Raw genomic sequence first — 21,444 nt, forward strand, 5'->3', positions numbered from 1 at the left:
ACAGTGGAACGAAAACTCTTTTACAGAGAGGAATTATTCTATTAATATATCAAGTTATTTTCAAGTGCCAGAATAATGAGAATGCAAAACCTATTCAATGGAATTAGCTTTTATAATTTATTAAAGCAGTAGGCCATCTATGAGGACATTGTTAAAAACTAAAAAATTCAGTTTTATAAATTTAAACACATTTGTATTGGTGCAATATGTTTATTTCTGTTCCACCCTTTGAATATCTGGTAGATGCCAATCACAAATGCCTTTTGTGGGCAATATAACAAGTTTGTTGGAGTTGCCATTTTCTGCACCAAGTATATAGATATATGTTTCAGATATTCAAACACCATTTTCTTGCTACAATATTATACAGGATGTCTCAAAAGAAAGTTCATATTTGAGTAGTCAAAATAAAATAGAGGTTGAAGTCTATCAACAAAATCGTTATTTATTATAGAAATATAAAGTTTATGAATTTACTTCTTACAAACAATGTCATTTAAACGCAATCCAGCACACTTATGGCACTCTTTGAAATGATAAACAAAATTTTGCATGATGACTTGGTATGTAGACACTGGGATGGCTGCCACTTTGCTACAGATATCTTCTTTCAATTGCTCCAGAGAAGTTGGATTATGGGCATACACTTTAATTTTTGACATATCCTGATAAGGGGGCCTGATAAGGGGGCCAATTTATGTCACCTTTCCTGGAGATCAATTTACCAGGGAAAATTTTATGAACTCACAGTACAGACACATTGGGCAAGTGGCCTGTGGCTCCATGTTGTTGAAACCATGTTCTTTGGTTATAACCCCATGAAAGTTTTGCAATTCAGGCACCAAAATGTCATTTCACATTGTCACAAAATGTTCCAAATTCACTGTAACTGCACAATCGCTCTTGTCCACGAAAACGTAAGGGCCAATTATTCCTTGAGCCAACATCACAGCCCACACAGTAAATTTTGGCAAATGAAGGGGTTCTCATGCTTCTGTTTAGGATTTACCGCATTCCAGTAGCGGCAATTTTGCTGTCTCATGTGACCGTTCTCATGAAAATCAGCCTCGCCAGGAAACATGATTATGTTACATGAAGGGCACTCAGTCACATCATTAACTAACTGCAGCCTAAGCTGGCAGCATGAGGTTTTAATTCTTGCACCAATTGGATTTTGTAAGAATGCAGTTTAAGGTCTTTTTGCAGAAATCAGTGCACTGATAATCTAGGCACATTTAAAGAACTTGAATGCTTACAAATGGAGAGGTTAGAATCATCATGAACAGACCAATTTACACTCTCCAGGAGTCGCCCATTGTTGATTACCTTGATAGTCTGGATTTAGATTTGGCTAGTGTTAAACCTGTGTCTTCAAATGTTCTGATAAGGGAGAATACTTGGAGCATTATTTATACTATGCAATCCACTATCACTGCAAAATTTTGTCCGTTCTAGTCGCTGAATCACATTTTTTGTAGTAGTCTCGTACACAGAAGGCATGGCCCACTCCTGAGAAGCTCTCCCCATCAACTGAATTCCTAAAGGCCACTCAAGCAATGAACATATTTCCCAGTTTCCTCCTCCTCTTTATGTACAAACTTTCTTTCGAGACAACCTGTATTTATTTACGCAAAAGAACATAAATATTATATTGAAGCAAAACAAATGGGTTTGAATTAATAAAATGAGTATTTATTTTCTTGCTGAAGAAAACAGATACACCAACAAATTTGTTACAAAATTCCTTTTATCTCTACAAGAACTATTATTTTTGAAAAGTCTGTTTTTACTAAACAATCTGTTTTTGTACATCTTAATTATTTTCTTGTGTGAAAACAAATAAACAATAAAACTTGGACCAATATAGGAGAACACATTAGTTTTCAAAATAATGAAAGAAGGGCGCTGATGACCTCGATGTTGAGTGCCCATAAGCCCCAACACACACATAATGAAAGAATCTCTCTAAATTATTGCCTTTAATAAGAACAATAGATCTTGTTAAATCACAGCAATACCTAGTAAAACTCTTGAACATTCACTGTCTGCCTGCATGCACCACCAATAAATATGTGGATAATTGCTGAACAGGAGGCGGAATTATTACAGAACAATGTAGAACTTAATCAGAAGGTGTCGGACACAAAATGGTGTTCCTACTGTTGACTGTCACTCGTTTTCAAGTTTATGTTTCTCTCCTGTAATGTCTTACGGAAACTGCTTATGCAGCCAGCTAATTATGTTGCAACAGCTAGCAGGTGTAGTGCATGTTTAATTTCACCCTTTGTTGAGCTTCTACTTCCTGTCTTCTTAAACCCTGTTCAAACACGCTAACTTGGCAGACTTTTCAGCCTTCTGCCTCTATCTCTGCTCTTCTATGTCTTTGAGCTACACTCCTGGAAATGGAAAAAAGAACACATTGACACCGGTGTGTCAGACCCACCATACTTGCTCCGGACACTGCGAGAGGGCTGTACAAGCAATGATCACACGCACAGCACAGCGGACACACCAGGAACCGCGGTGTTGGCCGTCGAATGGCGCTAGCTGCGCAGCATTTGTGCACCGCCGCCGTCAGTGTCAGCCAGTTTGCCGTGGCATACGGAGCTCCATCGCAGTCTTTAACACTGGTAGCATGCCGCGACAGCGTGGACGTGAACCGTATGTGCAGTTGACGGACTTTGAGCGAGGGCGTATAGTGGGCATGCGGGAGGCCGGGTGGACGTACCGCCGAATTGCTCAACACGTGGGGCGTGAGGTCTCCACAGTACATCGATGTTGTCGCCAGTGGTCGGCGGAAGGTGCACGAGCCCATCGACCTGGGACCGGACCGCAGCGACGTATGGATGCACGCCAAGACCGTAGGATCCTACGCAGTGCCGTAGGGGACCGCACCGCCACTTCCCAGCAAATTAGGGACACTGTTGCTCCTGGGGTATCGGCGAGGACCATTCGCAACCGTCTCCATGAAGCTGGGCTACGGTCCCGCACACCGTTAGGCCGTCTTCTGCTCACGCCCCAACATCGTGCAGCCCGCCTCCAGTGGTGTCGCGACAGGCGTGAATGGAGGGACGAATGGAGACGTGTCGTCTTCAGCGATGAGAGTCGCTTCTGCCTTGGTGCCAATGATGGTCGTATGCGTGTTTGGCGCCGTGCAGGTGAGCGCCACAATCAGGACTGCATACGACCGAGGCACACAGGGCCAACACCCGGCATCAGGGTGTGGGGAGCGATCTCCTACACTGGCCGTACACCACTTGTGATCGTCGAGGGGACACTGAATAGTGCACGGTACATCCAAACCGTCATCGAACCCATCGTTCTACCATTCCTAGACCGGCAAGGGAACTTGCTGTTCCAACAGGACAATGCACCTCCGTATGTATCCCGTGCCACCCAACGTGCTCTAGAAGGTGTAAGTCAACTACCCTGTCCAGCAAGATCTCCGGATCTGTCCCCCATTGAGCATGTTTGGGACTGGATGAAGCGTCGTCTCACGCGGTCTGCATGTCCAGCACGAACGCTGGTCCAACTGAGGCGCCAGGTGGAAATGGCATGGCAAGCCGTTCCACAGGACTACATCCAGCATCTCTACGATCGTCTCCATGGGAGAATAGCAGCCTGCATTGCTGCGAAAGGTGGATATACACTGTACTAGTGCCGACATTGTGCATGCTCTGTTGCCTGTGCCTATGTGCCTGTGGTTCTGTCAGTGTGATCATGTGATGTATCTGACCCCAGGAATGTGTCAATAAAGTTTCCCCTTCCTGGGACAATGAATTCACGGTGTTCTTATTTCAATTTCCAGGAGTGTATTTCTTGTAAAAAATTAGCTAATTCTAAAATGTTGTTGTTTGTAGATGATGTCTGGTGGAGTATGAATGCCATGTACAGTGTAAAGTGAATAGATGCAGGCTTGTTTCAGCACATTTGTATCTGTAAATGGTGTACAGCGTATGCAACTGTATAACTTATGAAACTAAAACTGTAGTGAAAAGTAACAAATCTTAAATTCTTTTCTTTGACAGCAATACATGATGTGATCACACAAATATGGTGAATAATTTTATTAGAAACAAAGCAGTAAGTCTATACGGAATTTAATGTAATCTCCTTCAAGGTACTGTCTTTGATTAGCAATGCACTTATCCCAATGTTAAATCTGTGACTGGAAGCATTTCTGGAAGGCTTCTTTTGGGAGGACATTCAGCTGCTGTGTTGGGCTCTCTCAGTGTCAGCAATGATGTCAAAACGTTTTCCTTTAAGCATAGCTTTAATTTTTGGTAAGAGCCAGAAGTCACATGGTGCTAAAACGGATGAGCAACGGAAATGAGCACAAACAGGAACACTTTTTCCATCCCAAAATTCTCTAATTGAATGTGAGATGTGGCAAGGCATCTTGTCATGGTGAAGAAGGAAGCCACTGGTCCATTTTTCTGGTCTCTTTCTTCAGGCAACATTTGCTCTTGTAAAATTCAGTGATTACAGTTGTTCCTCTTGGAATGAACTTTGATTGCTTTATGCCCTAAAAAAGGACATGATTTTGATTGATGTGACTTTTTAGGGCAAGGAGGTTCTCTGGTTTTCCACTGGGAACGCTGAATTTTCATCTCAGGGTCGTACCCATAGTCTCAAGTTTCATCTCCAGTTACTATTTTGGACATGAAGTCTGGATCTGAATGATGATGATACTTCAACTCTATGTTAACTGACACACAATTTGCCTTCTGTTCATCACTCAAAAGTCTGGGAACAAATTTTGCACTCACTTGTCTCACTTGCAAATTATTGGTTAAAATGCATTGCATGGACCCATACAAGATGCTAAGTTATTTCGTAACCTCTTGAACAGTTACTCACATTTGAACAAACAATTTATGCCATTTTTGCACTTTTCTTCTGTTTTTAAGGTTAATGGATGTCCCAAAAATTGTTCATCTTCTACCAACTCATTTCCGCTTCTAAATCACACATACACTTGCAAACAGTCTTCTGAGTTACAGCATTGTCAACATACACCAAATTCAACATTTTGTGAGCTTCTTTGGCACTTTTTTAGAACCTGAAACAGAACTTAAAGTTTACCTGTTGCTTGAAACCCATGATCCATGACAGATGTGGTAAACACAACCTCACTCTATCACCTCTGGATGCTGATTTAAAAGTCAGAATGTGTTCCAACTTGATGCTGCCCGTCTCAATGGATCAGGATACCGTATTTTTTGATCACACCTTGTACAGTTATTTGGAGATGTGGTTGCCCCTAGCTGTCACACATGTTGACAGTGTCATGGCACAACTTACGAGTCAGTTCAAGAGATCTGCTGGCAGCTAATGCTGTTCCTGAGACAGGTCTATTCATTGGTCTGGAAGGGCTCTTGTGGCAGCTGACAGCCTGCGGTTCATCTCAACAGTTCATTTTATTTATTTCATCCTATGCATGCTCCACATGATTCAGATCCAGAGAGCTTGAGGGCCACATCATCCAGTGGATATCTTCACTTGAAATAAATTCATTCATCAGAGTAGTTCAACGTGGACTTCTAGAATCGATTATGAAGAGAAAGTCAGAATAACTGCACTGCTGAAAAGTAACAAATGTGAGTGCAGTACCTCACCTTAGTAACTTTGGATATTAATAATATTTTCCTAAGCTCTGTACACTAATGCAAAATAATGTCTCTCCACAATGCATGATCAAATAACTTTGTCTCAATGATATTTCTAAGAGCAATGACTTGCACTATCCTTGCAGATGAATATGCAATGAGAATTATTCTACAACATGGGCTTTACCCATGAAGAGCACATTCCTCTATAAATTCATTGTCTAATCTCAATATTGCTCAGTTTCAATAAATGGGTTCCTTTCAGCACTGCAGTGAGTGAGGCACACACTGTTGGATATCTTGCACACAGATAGACCAATATGAGCCTCTGATATGCTGTTTGTTGGGAAACTGCAAGCCCTGAGTAAGCTGTAAGCTTTGCAGACATTATTGAATTTGGCGATACACTTGAGAACAGGTACTGCTCCTCTTACAGAGTGATTATTCTTGGTCATTCTTGCACTGGTCTGACACAAACGTTTCCCTTTACCTTAGAAAAGTCACCAAATCCTTGAAGTGGTACTCTCAACACTGCTGCGGCTTTTGTCCGTGTTTGCCTGCTTCAAGATACTCAAGGATTCCACTTTGCAGAATAGGGTTTGCGTGATGTCTTTGTTTACTATGTTTCAGAGTTCACATGTTGACTGTACTCTGCTCAAAAAGTGCAAATAAAACAGACATTATGGGTTCAATGCATTTGTTTTGATTGTCTTTAAATAATGTCCCAATGTAAAGCATGTGTATTCCTCCCACAAACAGATAGCACAATTCCTGCTCACAGAGATTTCTTAATAACCATTTACAATGACTGCTATCCATTTGTCTTTCCACCTTCCTCCTCTCCTGATGAGACTCAACTTTTGAATACACATGTGCATAGTAGCAATAGACATCAATGAATAAAACTGTAATAGCTGTCAGCAATTGATAAAAACATACAAAAGTTTATGATTACAAGTTTTTTAGACACAGGAGAATGTAAAACTTTTTTTAAAAAAAGTATGTATCTGTTCCCCCTTTTTCAAATGTATTTACAATGCTCCAATAGTAAGGTGAATAGGACAAGGCAAGTTTGTTAATATTGATGCAGAATTCGGAAAGGAAAGCCTGCAATGTGGACTCAGGATCCAATCTATTTTTACACAAGGTATTCAAGAAATCCACGTAGATGTGCATCTACAAGACCATTTAAACAGTAATTCAGAGTTTTGGAACAATGTGTATGGATGAAGCAATCAGATAATGATCATTTACAAAAAAAATGCATAGTTTGTTGATACTGCATAACACATTATGCAGTTAGAATGTAAATGGTGGTAAAATTAGTTCCTTGAGGAAGAATCATGTTTTATATATGCTGCTCAAGTACACAGAATGAGGAAGTGACCGCTCAGTAATGGTCTGCATTAACTCCAGACGTACATTGGGAGGTGAAGAGGAGACAGCATACATAAAAATTCAAACTTCATATCACAAATGGCCCATAAAAATTAAGAATTGTTTGCAGGAACCTTATTACATGAAGACTAAAAATCAGATAAAAGTTTTCTATTGAATAATTGAGGTTGTGATATAAACTTTTGCCTACACTGCCTACTGCAATTACATGACCGTCTTTTCCAAGGCCTCCCCTCAAAAAGCCTTAGTCACTACTGGCATTGCTGAGCCCAATATTTTTTCAACAACTTTCTGAAAAATATATGAATTCACTGCATGGCATGGCATATACTATCGCTCTGATGGCCCTGGGGGAGGAGTGGGGCTGGTGTAAGACATTGGCACACATATAATAGTTCTTGTTTATTTTAGAGAAGGTGACAATGTGGTTAGGATAGGGATTAAAATACACAGTATAGATCATCAGTAGTTGGGCCACAGGTTGATCCATGCATGATACTTCACCATCTATTCTTGTCTTGGCCTTCGCTCCTTACTTCCATACAGTTATTGCTTTCCTCCTTGATATTCCCCATTCGTTGATATCTTCTTCTCCATCTCATTCCATATACCTCTCCTACCATTCCTTGTAAGAGCAAGCACTGTCTTGTCAAGACATGGTCTAGTCCATTTTTCTTTTTTTTTTCTTTTTTTTTTTTTTCTTTCCTTATGATGTCTCAGGGTGTATACGTGGACAAGGAAAAAAAATTCCCAGGTTTCCTGGTTAAAAATACTCTTTCTCCCGGGTGGAAACATACTTCTTCCCTGTTAACTGAGAGTATATTTTCTCTTGGAACTGTATAAGTAATCAATCCTTTGAAAAGGTTATGGTTTTATACACAGATGTAGAATTTCCCAGCACTTTAGAAGACGAAACTCAGGGGAAAAAAAACACGCTTTGGAAAGATGTTTGATGTGCAGCAACATGTACGCTGCATATTTTTGTATTACGAAAGTATAAATTCGAATTCCACCAAACACCACACATTACTTTCTGAAGCACTGAAATCGAGATTGCGATGCGTTTTTGTAAGCCAGTCATAGCTCATGTCACGTGATCTCGCCAGCCAATGACAGTGGATATTCAGAGCTTTGGACACATGGTGTAGTCAGCCAATAGTAACATCACTATTAAGTAGAGTGAACATACTAACAGGAAAAGTTAATGGTTTAAATTAATATATATAGTGTTGCTAGAAGAAAAGCAAAGCTTTCACATATGATATTGGTCTCTAAGGCCAATACGCTGCTGGAGAAGCTAAGCTTTCACATACACTCCTGGAAATGGAAAAAAGAACACATTGACACCGGTGTGTCAGACCCACCATACTTGCTCCGGACACTGCGAGAGGGCTGTACAAGCAATGATCACACGCACGGCACAGCGGACACACCAGGAACCGCGGTGTTGGCCGTCGAATGGCGCTAGCTGCGCAGCATTTGTGCACCACCGCCGTCAGTGTCAGCCAGTTTGCCGTGGCATACGGAGCTCCATCGCAGTCTTTAACACTGGTAGCATGCTGCGACAGCGTGGACGTGAACCGTATGTGCAGTTGACGGACTTTGAGCGAGGGCGTATAGTGGGCATGCGGGAGGCCGGGTGGACGTACCGCCGAATTGCTCAACACGTGGGGCGTGAGGTCTCCACAGTACATCGATGTTGTCGCCAGTGGTCGGCGGAAGGTGCACGTGCCCGTCGACCTGGGACCGGACCGCAGCGACGCACGGATGCACTCCAAGACCGTAGGATCCTACGCAGTGCCGTAGGGGACCGCACCGCCACTTCCCAGCAAATTAGGGACACTGTTGCTCTTGGGGTATCGGCGAGGACCATTCGCAACCGTCTCCATGAAGCTGGGCTACGGTCCCGCACACCGTTAGGCCGTCTTCCGCTCACGCCCCAACATCGTGCAGCCCGCCTCCAGTGGTGTCGCGACAGGCATGAATGGAGGGACGAATGGAGACGTGTCGTCTTCAGCGATGAGAGTCGCTTCTGCCTTGGTGCCAATGATGGTCGTATGCGTGTTTGGCGCCGTGCAGGTGAGCGCCACAATCAGGACTGCATACGACCGAAGCACACAGGGCCAACACCCGGCATCATGGTGTGGGGAGCGATCTCCTACACTGGCCGTACACCACTGGTGATCGTCGAGGGGACACTGAATAGTGCACGGTACATCCAAACCGTCATCGAACCCATCGTTCTACCATTCCTAGACCGGCAAGGGAACTTGCTGTTCCAACAGGACAATGCACGTCCGCATGTATCCCGTGCCACCCAACGTGCTCTAGAAGGTGTAAGTCAACTACCCTGGCCAGCAAGATCTCTGGATCTGTCCCCCATTGAGCATGTTTGGGACTGGATGAAGCGTCGTCTCACGCGGTCTGCACGTCCAGCACGAACGCTGGTCCAACTGAGGGGCCAGGTGGAAATGGCATGGCAAGCCGTTCCACAGGACTACATCCAGCATCTCTACGATCGTCTCCATGGGAGAATAGCAGCCTGCATTGCTGTGAAAGGTGGATATACACTGTACTAGTGCCGACATTGTGCATGCTCTGTTGCCTGTGTCTATGTGCCTGTGGTTCTGTCAGTGTGATCATGTGATGTATCTGACCTCAGGAATGTGTCAATAAAGTTTCCCCTTCCTGGGACAATGAATTCACGGTGTTCTTATTTCAATTTCCAGGAGTGTATAATGTTGGTCTTTTATGTGCATATTACATTTTAAGATATATCACACAAATGTGACAGTAAAATTTTTAATAACCACAAAAATGTCTGATTGTAAAAGTTCTTTGTTTCTAAAGTGTTGCAGTTCATTTAAAAGCCCTTATCCTCCTCTTTTCAACAATTGTTTTATTTTTTTCCAAAAACTTCATATTTCAAAAATTATTTGTAATCAAAATTATTTTGTTCTAGAATGTTTTAATCTTAATATGTAATTCACTCCAAAATTCAGTGCCACAGTTTTGCAGCCATGAATTTTCTGTTTCCAAAAATGCAGACTTTCACAAAAATAACTTGTTACTTTGTTAATTATTCCAATTAAAAAATTTAGTTTTTTCGAAACTTTTTAGCAAACTTTGGGACTTCCCTTTCACAATGAAATGCTCTCCCATAAACTAGTACTGACAATTTTGGTGTTTTATAATCATACACCTATTATTTAAACAAAATCACTTAAATGCCTATTGTACTGTCTCTTATAATTTTCTTGTTTTTTTATGTTATGTTAAAATGTAATAAGCTTGTATTTTACCATTTTGCGATTCCTATATTAAACACATCTATAAATAAGCATCATGCACAAAGTCTTAGTCCTCGCTATGTAATCCATACATATGAGGGTCATTCAATACGTCCTCTGAAAGAGATAGAAAAACAAATTATTTGGGGATTTTCCCCCCTCAATAATTATAATCCCCTTTCAAGTCTACACACTTCTCCAAGCATTGCTCCAACTTTTTAAGCCATACAAAAAGTCATATTTCAGAAGGTCTGCAAAAAAAGTATCTGTTTGGGTGATGACCTCGTTTGTTGAGAACTGTTGTCTGCCATGCCATTTTTCAAGTCTGCAAATCCAGTGAATATGGTGGCTGTTACAATAATTCAAACTTCAATTCCTCACTGAAACTGGAGAGGCGCACACCTGTGCATTATTGTGATGGAAGAGGACCTTTTTCTTTTCCAAATGAAGATATTTTTCCTTGATTTATTTATTCAACTGGTGCAATAATGATGCAAATACTCTCCAGTTATTGTTTGTTCATTTCCAGGTATTGATGTAGATGATTCTGTGCGTATCCGAAAAAACTGGCCATCACCTTGCCACCCCATTTCATTGTCTTTGCCTCCTTTGTTAGGTTGTTTGCCTTCAAAAACCCACTTTTTTTATTCCTTAGTCTTTGGAGTGTAGTAGTGTATCTACATTCATCCAAAGTTATGTATCGATGCAGAAACCTCACAGGGTTTCAACAGAAATGTGTCAGAGCAGCCTTAGCATCAACCAAACTGTTGCATTTATCTTCCACTGAGAGCAGACATTTTTTTCACACACAATTTTTCATGTAAAATTGACAGTGTATCTTGCAATATGCATTTGGCCTTAATGATTTCATGCACTGTGATTTGCGATTGCTCAAAACCGTAGCATGGATTTGTCAGTCATTTTGAGGAGGGACAGGTCACTTCCACCAAACATCCCAAATGTTACGCATCTTTTGTGGCTGTATGGTTACATTTAAACTCATTTACCCAATCATCAACAGCTGAAAACACAGGAGCAAATGAGCAGATATGCTGTGAACTTCATCCAACTCAGCTTTGATCTGTTTCAGTGTTCAGCCTTTTAAATACAAGTGTTTAATCCCTGCTCGAAATTCACGTTTTCCATATTGTGAAGTAAACACGAGCCTGCTGCTTCAATCAAATGGGACAATGTAACCATGTGATGGATACAGCTGCAACTTTGTCTGCCCTCCAGTGACAGATGAAGATTACTACCAGTAGATTGTTTCGATACTATGTGTGCCATCTCTTGTGGTTTCTAAAAATTTATTGAACAAACCTCATAAAAATATGTCAGGAACAGTTAGTGTATGAGTCTCCCACTCTTGTGGCCATGGGAGCGGGCATTTTGGAGTCTGCGTGGTTATGTATGTGAATGTTTGTACTTTTACTATAAAAAATAGGAAGAACGTGAAAGCTAGTGTAACTACTGTTTCCTATTAGGTGTTTCTATGCTCCACACATCAATCCTCTATAAGTGACTGGCTGCCTTTCCCTTATTTTACTTGTAGTTCAATCCAGGAATTTCCATTACTGTTATCAGTAAAATATTGGTCACCTGTGGCAGCAGGCTAATTCTAAAGGCCTCACCCTTTTTCAGGGGTAGGAAGATTGATTTGAAGAAGTCATTAAGCCACTCTCTCTCTCTGAGTATATTTCCCAGTGTATTCGCAACTGTTCTTTATTTTGTTTTTCATCTAAGGCTTTTAATATTTCATTAGCAGTTCACCAATTCCTGTGGACTTTCTGCTTTTTGTTTTCGAAAGGGTTGCCTCCACTTCACTCTTTAGAACGTTTCAGCCCTTCTCTTCTCCATTATAAATGGTTTCCACTTCCAGTTCACGTTGTTCTGTCTTCCCCTTCCCCATATAACCACTTGATTTATTTTTTCAATCTCTCCTTTCCTTTGTAGAGTTCATTCACTATCGCCATCTTCAGTCTATACCACCATGACACTGTTCAGTCCCTCCTTCTCACACATCAACCTCCTCATTTTTTCATACACTAAAACTGTCATCTCTCTATAACCACTCACTCTTATTACATTTCCCCTGAATCCATTTCTGTCTGGTTCAATCTGTCTCCCTTCTTAAATCATTATTTAAATTCTTGTACATTATTTTTTACCTTTTCTGTGTTTACATTTTCCCATTTCATTATAAACTTCATTTTTTGATCATTTCACCTGTTATCCACATCTTTCATGTCGTCTCTCTAATCTTTATTTCCAGTATTTTCTAGTAGACATACAATTAAAAAAGTCATAATATGATCTGCATACCACTGTGAAGGCTTGGCCGAGGGTACTTCCTATTGTACCACTTACTAGAGTTTCTTCCAGCTCCATTTGCATATAGAGTGGGAAAGCACATGCCTGGAAACTGAGAGGTCACAGGATCGAATCCCAGTCTGACTATGGACTTTTCCTTGCCCTCATCTCTCAATGATGGGAGGAATTGCCAGAAACAACATGTGACTCAGATTCCTTGTTAAACTGTAGGTCCCCTTTCCCCAGTTGTATAACTGGGGTAGATTATGGACACACAAGTCAAAGAAGTGGCGTCCAATTGAAAGACTTGCACTAGGCCATTGAGATACATGAAATTATTATTACTAATAAACTTAAGTCTGCCACTTGATTTACCTATGTGATCATTCCATATCCCTGCAAATTGTAGCACCACGTTTGTATGAGTTGACTGATTTCAACAATAAGTCATTGATGTTGTAGTCATAGGATACTATATTTTTGTTTTGTTTTGTGAAGTGCATTTTTATATTTCTAAACTTTTAAAGTAATTTTCCAATCTTTGCGCCACTTGGAAACTTTGTTAAGATCTGATTAAACACTTGTGCAGCTTTTTTCAAACAATACTTCATTATAGACAATTGCATCTTCTGTGAAAATATAATATTACTATTAATATTGTCTGCCAGGCCATTACTATAAAACATGAATGGCAAGCATCCTAGCACACCTCCATTGAGCTCACCTGATGCTACTTCTATATCTGCTGATGACCCTTCATCCAAGGTAAGATGCTGCATCCTCACTTCCAAGAAATACTGGATTTGATCACAAATTTTGTCTGATACCCCATATGACTGTGCTTTTTGTTAATGAGCACTGGTGTGGTACTGAGTCAAATGGTTTTTGAAAGTCAAGGAATACTGCATCTACCTTGACTGCCTCACTCCATGGCTTTGTAAAGAATTGCATGAAGTCACTGGATGAAATCACTTTTGAGTTCCTAAGTGCTACTAGCAGTCCAGTTAACACAATGACTGTGTTTAGGGAGTTAAAAGAATGGGGCACAATGGTTGAGAAGCTTCTCACATGGCTCACATTTCTGTAGTCAGTGCTAAGTGTCACTTGAGGCAGTGTAAAGAGTGATACCCTGGACAATGGATGTCTGGAAATGAGTGATTTGTAGTGATGAATCATGTTATACACTGTGGCAATGTGATGGAAAGGTTTGTGTTTGGTGTAGGTCCGGAGAACATTACCTATCATTATGTGTTGTGGCAACAGTAAAGTACAGAGGAGGTGATCTTCAAATACAGGGATGTTTTTTGTTGTTAGGGTGTGGTCCCTTTATTGCATTTAAGAAAATCACAAATTCAGAAGAATATGAACACATTTTACAGCATTGTGTGCTGTGTACAGAAGTGGAACAATTCAGAGATAATGACTGTTTGCATCAGCATGAAAATGCACTTTGTCATCAAGTTGCATTCATGATGCATGGTTTGTGGGCAATAATAATCCTGACTAGACTAGCCTGCCAGAGCATTGACCTGAACCAAGTGAAACACCTTTGGGATAAGTTAATATGTCGACTTCACTCCAATCCCTAGGGCCCATATAACTTGCTCCTCTGCTTCCGGTTCATGAGGAAGAATGGGTGGCCATTCCTCTACATACATTCAGAAAACTTAATGAAAGTGTCCCCAGAAAGGCTCAAGCCATCATAAAGGTGAAGGATGGGTGGCCACAGCTTATATTAATGTTCACTAGCAATGTTCAGATAATTTGGATCAGGCTGTGTATTTATATCACTCACATTTGCAATACTCCTGGCTATTCCTTTGTAAAGGAACATTTGAAAACTGAATTCAACATTTCTGCTTTTACTTTACTACCCTCAATTTCAGTTCCCGTGTCATCCATGAGTATCTGGACACTTATCTCTGATGCCACTAAAAGCCTTCACATGAGACCAGATTTTTTTAGGTCTTTCAATAATATGCTCGTATGGTAATTGCTAAGACTTCATGTACTTGCATCTTGACTTCATTTAGCTTTTCTTTATATATAGCTCTACACTTTGTTTAACACCTATTGTGACATAGTCTCTCTTTCTTTGTAAGTTTCTTTATAGTGATTGTGTATTATGGAGGGTCCCTCCCATCATGAACTATTCTACTATAAAGGCAATTGTCAACTATTCCTCTAAAACTGAGCTACAGTACTTCTACATGCTCCTACCCAGAGCTAAATATATCAAGTTCCTTACTGAGATATTACGCTATAGCCTGTTGATCAAGCTGACTGAACATACAAATCTTTTACTTGTTATCGCTGTCCTTTGGTCATCATTGTTGCTATAACTACCTCATGGTCACTGATAGATATTTCAGCATGGACATACTCAAAGAGGTCACAGCTATTTATTGCCATTAAATCCAATATATTTCCATCATGAGTGGGCTGCTAAGCTATCTACTCCAGATAGTTTTTAGAGAAGGCATTGTTTTGCAGGTTGTCTCATCACACACGACTTACAAAACTGAAATTATCCCAAAGTATTGTTGGTTGATTGAAGCCTTCTCTGATGATGATGGTATGTTCAGGAAGATAAGTACTACAATACTGAGGTTTTTTCCTACTGTTTTTGTTATCAATACTCATGGGAGTGAGTCTGGTGGTTGTTAGAAAGGTCCAGTTATAAGTTCATGCCCACCGCCGATACTGTGTTTTGACCATACAATTTCACATGGAGCTTCAATTTCTATCTCAGAGGACTTGACTTTCTTGTCTACTGCAACAAATGCATCACTTCTATTTGCCATGAGCCTGTCCTTTTGATATATACCTAAATTCTCCTAAAAAATCTCACTGCTATCAATCTTGGTTTAACCAGCTTTCAGTACCTAGCATCACATGAGCCCCAATGCTTTTTACAAGCACTTTAATTTCTGGCATTTTATTGGGAATGCTTTGACAGGTGATCACTAGGATTTTAATACTCTTGCCTGTGGATGATGTTTCTTTGGATCTTATACTAATACTCTTGAATCTCTTACAGCTATCATAGCCACCACCTATTTTGATCTATTTATTTCTCAATCGTATGACACAAGTCTAGGATGTTATGGCCTAGCTCGTTACAGACCCTTTGAAGTCTCCGATTTAAGTCTTCCACTTCATTCAGAATGACAGGGTTACAAACAGCTCCGCAAACAATGCTGCACAGTGAGAGTTTCATTGAAATTCTGTAACCAAGGTTGGTCTTCTCAACCTCCTGTGTCAGTCTTTGGAATGATCCAAACATGGTCATGGAGCTCAGACGACAGGCATTATTTGTTACAAAACAAGTTACAATCTGCAGTTAGTTTCACCCTATTCCCTCTTTGGCTGACAGAATAACTTCTTCAACATGTTAAAGGAGGCCGCTAGACCCACACAATAAGTGCATAAAGTGATCCTTTCCATCCCTTGCTGTCATTTCACTAAGGGGTACCATTATAAATCATACATTTGAACTGCCAGTAATTAATGGACTCTACCCTTTTGCATTTGCTTCCACTTGATATGGGACACGTCAGGTATCCCAATAGGTGAAGTCACCGGCACAGTTTCAGTTGAAGGTAGCACCTAAAACTTATTGATTAGAGGGATAGGTGTAACAACCTGAGTTCTCACTGTATCCTCCAACAGGGGCCCTAGACCTACCACTGAGATGCCATTCACAGACATGTGGACAAGAGGTGATAGATCCTGTACTTCCTGTAGAGCCATAGTAGAGGATAGTACTTGTGGTACCTTTGGTATATGTCTCTTGGTAACCTTCCCAACAAACCTATTCACAGCAGCTTGCAATTATGTGACAGCAGTCATGACAATTTACAGCTACTTACGAACAGCAACTATCTCATCCCGTGCTCAAGACCAGCAGCTCCAGTGGCACTGTATATCGGCTGGTGCAATGATTTATAGAACAGTAAACAAATAACTTTAAACTGATTATGCTGATTCTTTCTTCATTTCTGAATTTGTTATTCTACAATTGTTACAAACCTCTTTAAGAACTGAAGCAATTAACAGACAATAAAGATACAAGACAAGAAAAAAACCTGGGATAAAATTTACCAATTCTGCGAAGTTACTTGGAACTGTCCTTTCCTCTCCCCCATACCCACTCCACCTCATGAATTTATGGCCATTAATAACTAAAAGAGATGTGCATGTGCACAAATATGGAAAACTGTACAACAAATTACAAAGTAACAATTACATAGTGGGGTTCATTAGTAGCAGTTTACACTGAACAAGGCTGTAACATCACATAAAGGTTTAGAAAATCCTTGAGACACTTTGTGTAATCACCCAAAATAAATGACAAGTCCATCAGCATTGTGTGCTGCATTGTCATTAGAAAATAAGGTATTTTCTATAAATATGTGATGTTGTGATATCTGTGCACAACCAGGGTTGCAGAAGGAGGAATTAATGTGTCAAGCAACAGCACTTCACTTCTCACCTCATCGACTGGCCAGATCTGTACTGTGACTTCTATGACTGCACGTTATCTGCACCTGCTTCTCCCCACATGACTACACGGTGTCTAGTGAAGGGTTCATAGTGTAAGATTCCTCGCAGGATGAGGTGGCCAATGTGCAGTGACCAGTTTTTGTCTAGAGCACTGGGTGAGTTCATTCATTTGTTAGGAAGGTGAGGACGATGCTGTCAGCCATTTTTTGCCTGACTGGTGATGACAGAATCGAGGCGCAACCCCTTCAATCTTCCTCAAATGATTTTACAGAGACTATTTGGTAAAAAAAATTGATTTTTGCTTTACTTGTAGCTTTATATGTTAGGTTCATTATGATCTGCCCATCATTTCGTTAATGGTAATAGTTACTGTAATATTTATGTGGGACCAAGACACAGTGCAAAATTTGAAAAATTTGCAATGAAAAATAGGGATTGCTATGATTTTGCATTTGGTGTGTATTACATAATATGTTGCTGCATATGAAATTTAGCTAATATACTGAATTCTTCTTTAGACCTGGATGGAGGTGTCTATCCGTCACCAATCTCTAGAAAAGTGATCTGACATAGCACACTCATTTGTGATCACATCGCACCAGCAATAAGCTAGAGTGATTATCCACAACATTCCTCGTATTTCATAAACTGTTTGAGATATCAAAATGAGATTTTGGCAAATGAGGAGAGTATTTTGCCTTACGGTTATTATGCAAAACTTTATTATCTACTGTGTTATTCCATTAGCCACAGACTTTTTTGATAAAAGAATGTAATTTTTAACGGCCATTGATAGCTGATGAAATGAGAAATGCTACGGGTTTTGGAACAACATAAATGAAGACATTACACATTTATTTTGTACCAAGGAGGTGCTTTTTCATAAGATACTAACCTTACTTTTCCTCAATTCCTCGCTTAATAAACCACAGTTTCAGATTGCAACTGTGTCTGCACAAGATATTAGTGAGGTGAGGCTGTGTAAACTCTGCTGTGTTTCGGCAAAAAAAGCAAATTTTAACATTGCAGAAAGAGAAATGTGTAGATTTTACTCAAAATTCATCACTCTTGACACTTCTCTGAAAGTTACAAATGGTTAACGAATCAGGCAAAAATAAATCACTGCATTTTTGGCGGAATTCTTTTTAGTTACTAACCAAAGCAGTGGTGACAGATCTTTTTGAATTGTGACCATGCAAGTGTGGGTGTGGAGGGACCCCACTCAACATTTAAAAAAAGGAGAAAAGGAGAGAGAGAGAGAGAGAGAGAGAGAGAGAGAGAGAGAGAAGAATGGGTGTAGCCTTCAGTTTAGAATCGTACTACCCCTCCATTGGTTGGTATTTCTCCTACAGCAGCTGCCCGCAGCTCCCACCACTATTGCTCTCCCCACACATGCCCTGCCATCTGTGCAACTACTGGCCACGGTATTCTGCACAGACTGTATCAGGTTAATCCTCAACCCACCCTCCTCTTAAAGCTGAAATATATCTAATTTTATACGGTTCTTGCATAACACAGGCAGTAATACATTTCTTGATTCATACTGGAATGTTGGCTCTTGGAATTTTGAGAGGAAATTTCTCCACAATGGACCAGGCCTTTTTTATAGCATGTCCTACTGCAAATCACTGAGCCCTTCTTTGATGCTCTCATGTGATCTAAAAAAAATGTGTACCAAATTGCATAGCTGTTCTATGAATATTTTCTGGTTCTTCTATTAATACAATTTGATTAGAGTCCTAAACTTATGAACAATACTAGAAAATTGGTTGAACAAGGGTTCTGAAAGTGATCTTCCTTCAGATACTCCTAATCAATAGGAGTCGTGAATGACTAACGAAGCTGATCACCCACCAATAGTGTGGTCAAACAATATGTTTTCCATCAATTTAACCACACTGTATTATGCTTATCTTGAGGCCCATCTGTCAGTTCTGTACCAAGTGCTCATCATCTGCAAGCAGCCTCAGCAATCTACAATTTTAGCCAGCCAGGCAATTTGTAGGTATACATCACGAATGGTAATAGTCCTACTGCACTTCCTTGAATACACTGGACACTACTTCTGCCTTCAACAATCCCCCCTTCCCCTCCTCCAGTTAAGAATTGTTTACTGAATTCTGTCTGTTAGAAAATCTTCAATCTAACTGCATCCATTTCAAAATTCCATAAAAATATACTTTGCTTACCAGGCAGTTTGTGTGGAACTGCACTGTATACTTTATGTAAGTTATGAAGCACAACAACAAATCTGGGCTGTGCCACTGTTAGTCTTCCTAATCTCATAAACAAAGCAAACAGAGTTTTACTCAATTAGTGTTTGTCATTCATCCTTCCTAGGAAAAACACATTGTGACACAGTAAAAATCATTTAGGCCTCTGTAGCTGCTGGATTCAGCATTTCGATATCTGGAATTTCTATACGCTATGGAACAAGGCAAAGTAAAGCTTCCTCTCCTAGTCATTGTAGGCAGAGGAGGGGATTGTGAATGGTCTCATCTGTTTTCGACAATGGCTGCGTGTATTTGATGGCATGAAGTGCACTTATGGATGCCAAACACATGAGAAATTTGGTATTACCAACAGTCTCATATGTTGCAATGCACCTTTGCAACAACAATGCTAAGTCTGTTGACCTGGAGGGCATGAATGGGTTAAATTACAGAGCACCAAAGGTAATTCCCTCTTTTGACCCATCAGTATACACTGATAAGTCATAAAACAATACATTACAGACATAGTCTGCATCTCTGTCCCTCTTAAGAGGAAGTAAGCTTAAAATTTCTACTGTAGCAGTTCTTAATATCTATGGCAGTAATAAGCCCCAACCCTTGCCAAAGAGTGAATTTGGGTCAAAGTCAAACAACACATGATCTTGCTTCACACTGATCTTGAATAATTGGTTTGTGTGTGATTTGGGGGAGTCACCTCCAACAACAGGATGTTTAATAAGGTGGAACAGGCATGATTGTTGATCGGACAAGGAACTGTACACCTGACTTGCCTTGAGGAGCTGCCACTAGATGGATAGTGGCACCAGCCTCGGCACAAAGTCTACCTGTGGATCTGATTCCTTACATAGAGGATGGTGTAAATAATGCATGGGGATATGAAGATCTTGCTTATCTGTAGACCTGGCACCTTCAGCGTAGCTAGGACTCCACAACTGCTATATAATGCTGGAAGAGATGTGCTCTGTCCTCTTTTTCTTCTTCTTCCTGAAACGTTTCGTTTATGCAGATCATTAACAGAGTCTCTTCCAAACTTCTCTTTTCTCTATTGTTCAGCATTTCTTCCCCTTGTAGTCTCCTCAATTCTCATCGTCCTTCACCAAGTCTCTCCATCTTGTCTGTGGTCATCCAATTGGTCTCCTTCCTGCTCCTCAGACCCATGACTATAGTAGTGTACTTCCATCACATCATTCAGATGTGATAATCAGGAGAACACATTTAAAAACACAAAGCCCAGGAACTCCATCACATATTTCACTCAAACAGTATCCTTCATACTGAGCACAGGTAGATTATTAATGCACTGTAACTTTTAGAAACTGTGACATATATTTTTTAAGTTGGAAAACTGTAAACAGTATTATACAAAAAAGGTGGATGAAAGCTTAAAAAATAAATTTACCTGACTAAAGAATTAATGTACACACACCAACTGAGGACACTGAAGAGGTTGTTAAAGACGGCTTTTATGAAGAACTAGATCAACTTTTGATTACACTAGATTAGATTAGTTTTTCGTTCCATAGATCCCTGTTGAGGAGATCCTCGTGGATGTGGAACATGTCACTTTTTTTTTTTTTTTTTTTTTTTTTTTTAAAAAAGCTGAAATAACAATACTAGTAGTATGAATATATACAATACATCATTTGTTTCTATTAAAAAATTCATCAATGGAGTAGAAGGAGTTGGCCACTAGTAAGTCTTTCAGGCTCCTTTTAAACTGATCTTTATTTGTAACTAAATTTTTTATGTTTGCTGGCAAATTATTGAAGATGAGTGTTCCTGAGTAGTGGACCCCTTTTTGAACTAAAGTAAGTGCTTTTAAGTCCTTGTGCAGATCATTTTTGTCCCTGGTATCGTATGTATGAACTAAGCTGTTTGTCGGAAAAAGAGATATATTATTTAGGACAAATTTCATTAGGGAGTAAATATACTGAGAGGCAGTAGTTAGTATACCCAGTTCTTTGAAGAGGTTTCTACAAGACGTCCGTGAATTTACGCCACAAATAATACGTATTACACGCTTTTGGACTCTGAAAACTTTTGTTTGACTTTAAGTTACCGCAAAATATTGTACCATATGACATTAGGGAATGAAAG

General features: G+C 40.1%; 1 protein-coding gene across 2 annotated transcripts in view; it reads right to left on the minus strand.

Annotated features, from left to right (window-relative positions):
* The window catches only part of LOC124795051 (tRNA-splicing endonuclease subunit Sen34), a 64,318-nt gene that overhangs the window by 23,305 nt on the left and 19,569 nt on the right, over window positions 1-21,444 (minus strand). The gene's annotated exons all lie outside the window — the stretch shown is intronic.

This window comes from Schistocerca piceifrons, chromosome 4, assembly GCF_021461385.2.
Source record: "Schistocerca piceifrons isolate TAMUIC-IGC-003096 chromosome 4, iqSchPice1.1, whole genome shotgun sequence".
Classification (NCBI taxonomy): domain Eukaryota; kingdom Metazoa; phylum Arthropoda; class Insecta; order Orthoptera; family Acrididae; genus Schistocerca; species Schistocerca piceifrons.